The sequence below is a fragment of the Cricetulus griseus genome, chromosome 5 (assembly GCF_003668045.3).
Source record: "Cricetulus griseus strain 17A/GY chromosome 5, alternate assembly CriGri-PICRH-1.0, whole genome shotgun sequence".
NCBI classification, from domain to species: domain Eukaryota; kingdom Metazoa; phylum Chordata; class Mammalia; order Rodentia; family Cricetidae; genus Cricetulus; species Cricetulus griseus.
In genome coordinates, this window is record NC_048598.1 from 103,743,915 (window position 1) to 103,747,809 (window position 3,895).

The following is a 3,895-nucleotide window of genomic DNA, read 5'->3' on the forward strand; positions in this document are numbered from 1 at the left end:
TTTTCTCTGTCTCCTCACCTGCCAAGAGGCACCGGAACTCCAGCCTTGAAGATGTGACAATAGGAAGGGAGAATTCTCAACAGAGTGGTCAGAAGTGGATCCTCAGGATGCAAGTTGGGGTTTTATCAGGGCACAGCCAGGGTGCTCAGAGGCCACTTCCTGTCTTAACACAAATATCCATGCTCCCAAGAGTTCTTCTAATAGTCACAGAACAAAAGCCACTTTCACGGACTGCTGACCTCCCCAGAAACTGGCCTTCCTAACCTCAGACTTCAGTGGAGGTAAAGGAAGCCCAAGGCTCCAGGCAGGGCCTAAGGGACAATGTGTGCTTTTCTAGGTAGACCACAGATAAAGAGGACACTCCACAGCCTGGAGGCCTAGGAGGGGGTGGGGAGAGCTGGCAGGCTTATCCTCAGAGGCTAGATTCCTACCACTGTGAATACTGAGAGCCAGTACTGAACCCTGTTCTTAGGGCCTCTGGCCAGCCCCAGGTCCAGTTATGTGCTGAGTGAATACACACCCTCCATTCGTCACTACAGAACACCGCAGGCCACAGCATCACAGCCCATGCCGTTAGAAGCTTGCAGCACCCTCAGACCTTCTCCTAGACACACCATGGCCTCCTGTGCTTAGGAACAAAACACTTCAGTGCTGTTGGGGCCACTTGGAACAATAAAGTGACCGCCATCAGCAACAACAAAAAGAGCAACAATGCAGGACACATCTAATGTGAAGGATGTTCTGACAAGGACATCCATCTGTCTGCAGCATGACGTGGATAGACCACAGAAGGATGAGTGTCCATCTCGCCACCTGTCCTCCTGTCAGAGGACTGTTAGCTCTTGGCAGGCACTCTTTAGAGGGTTTCATATGAATTTTAGTCAGCAGGCAGATTTTCAAACACAAGTCATGCAGTATGAGGATCCACTGGAAATGTCCCCATGACATGATACCAATGGTAGCCATTGTGACCCTGGCTTCTACACAGGACCCTGGGGAAACTAAGACCTGTGGGGGTGGGGGTGGGGGTGGGGGGTGGAGGGGAGAGGTAGGAGGTTCTTCACAAAGAGCTCCCTGTGGAGGCAGAGGATGCTTTTGGGATGAATGGGGACGGCTGGTCAATGGCAGCTGTAGGAGACCCTCACAGCCTCCAAATTAGGGGTTCTCCCAAGAAGCACACACCCAGGCCTACTCCTCATCCCACCATGAATGGAGAGGTCCATAAGCCTTTGTGAAGTGTCACTGTGTGAGGGCTGTGAGGCCACCCACCAATTACTTTGTTCTTTGACCAGCACATGGGGCCTTTGCGTCTTCATGCTGCACACACAGAGAAAGCAAAGACCAGAGGAGGCAGGCATCTATCCCAAGGACTCCAAGCAAGTCAAAGTGGACAGCAGACAGGAACTAGATGCCAGTTTGAACACTATCAGCTGGCTTATTGCCAGAGGCTGAGTGATGGGGGCCACCATTGTGAGGAGCAGGGACTTTCAGCAAAACACAGCATGGAACACCTACTTTATGCTCAACACTGTTCAAACTGCTCATACATATTAACTCACAGGATCTAATAACTCCATGAGTTAGGAACAGCATACCAACCTGGTGAGATCCCAAGTGAAAACAGGAAATGCCTACTGTGCCCCAAGCAGCTCAGAGGGCCTCAACTTCATGGAGTTAAGAAGTTGCAGCCTGCTTACAGAGGGCACACTGGGCCCATTCCCAGGAATACTGAAGGGCACACAGTGAGTGATCACAGGCCTGGGTGGGACCATGGGAGCTTCCATCCCTCACAGGGTCGCATGCCTTCCAAGTCCTGGGATGTAAGCTCCTCTCTAGCCCTGGCTACTGTCCCTCAGCACAGGTTTCCTCTGGGCTGAGTATTTTGTGCCCCACCTATGTTATTTAGTGTCTTCTTTGCTTGGGGTCCACAGTGGCCTACAGAGTGCCTCTGTGCAAGTTGGAGGAAGGTGCTCTTTGCTCTCCTCAGAGGCAGGCTGAGCCCATCCCACCTCCATATAGCTGTCATGACACACAGCTCTGAGCAAAATGCGATTTCCTCTCCCCTCCCCCACTGGCGTTCTCTGAGCCAGGCACATCTGAAGGACCTGTGCAATGGTATGCAACAGTCTTGAGGAGGTATGACACATCCCAGAGCACAAGGCTTTGCAGTCTGACGCAAACTAGAATCAACAGCCAGAAGCTTCCAGGGAAGTCTAAAACTCACAGGCCTGCCATCTAGTCCTGGAGGGGGGAGGTCTCTCCTCGTTCTTTCCTTTTCTCCTTTTTGCCCCCACTGAGAACAAGGACTTGCACATAGTCCCAAAATTCAGTTTAGTATTTCTGGGTATCCACAAAAGATATAAAACTCTGTTACTTGGGATAGAATTTGTCATAGAAAATGTCAAGTCACAGTGATGAATATGTGTTCTTCCCTCATATGAGGAGACGTGTGTAACTCTGGATAAGTAGTCCAGATAGAGATTAATGCTTTACGTTTTGAGATCCTAACCATTTTGTTATCCCACCCCCCAATAGCTTCTGCATTTAAGTCTACCTCAGAATCCAAGATGGCTGCCTCAGCTCCAGCCACGATATTTCCATCTCAGCCAATAGGAAATACAAATCCTTTCATTGTAAGGGCATCTTTAAACAAATTTCACTCCCTACTTACACCTCACCATCCTGAACTCAGTCCAATGACAATATCTACTTGTGAGAAAATTGGGAAACATTGGCTTAAAAGTTATATGCACCTAAAATGGAGGAGCCAGCCATGAAGACTTGCTTCATTCTCATCTCAAATTCAAAGATTCTTGGATAGAGACAGAGAACGACTTTCGAGAAGTTGTCCCTAAACCTTAAACCTGCACACGGAGGAGACTTGGGATGATGTTTAGTAGTCCACATAATCAATGACTAAGTTGGCTCTATCCATTACATGACCGTAACATAGGCCGGAGAGATGGCTCAGTGGGTAAGGGCACCAAGGTTGATGACCTCAGTTCCATTCTCAGGATCCACATGAAGGAAAGAATAAGGCAACTCTAGAAGTTATCCTCTGATCTCCACCGTGCACCGTGGCACACACACAAAATTTTACAATGCATGGTACCATGATGGTTGGCAGGCAACACATGTCCCCAGCACATGTAGAAACATGGAAAAGGAAGCAAACCTTGGTGCATAAAGAGGAACACAAGCCATCAGATACATACGGATTAAAATTACACAAACACACATTTGGTCTGCGTACAGACTAAGAGACAAATGTTTGAGGTTTTTGATTTCATCATTTTTGTCTATGAATTTTTAAAGTATATAATAAAAGTCGTTTTGAAAATCAATAGCATCCACATGTCCAATAGTGTGTATGTGAGTTCACACACACACACACACACACATACACACACACACACACGTGAACATGCACGCAGAGTTCCCAGTGGTCTCACGGCTGAGAATACTGTCTCTGGTCACCATGACAACACTGTGGGAACTGGGGTTGCCACCCTATTAGCAGAAGGAGGTGCTGTGGCAGGTTCAGCTGCTGAATCACTAAGTGGAGAAAGAGGCCTGTGATCTTCATCACTGTGGGAAATAAAAGGCAAACTCTTCTACAGAGAGCCAAGTAGAGCACCTTCCATGTCTTCACACACAGCACCTTTCCCTGACCCACACCAGGCTCTTCAGGGCTCTACACACATGACCTATTGGTACCAATGTTTCCACTTCCCACTCAAGCCAACTCCTAACTCCCTTCCTTTCACTATATGCCTAATCTCAACATTTAATACATTCTCACCCTTCAAGACATAACCCCGGAACTATCACTGCCAGAGCCTTCCTGGCTCACCACAGCCAATGGGAGTACTGCCTCAGCACTTTTATCCACAGT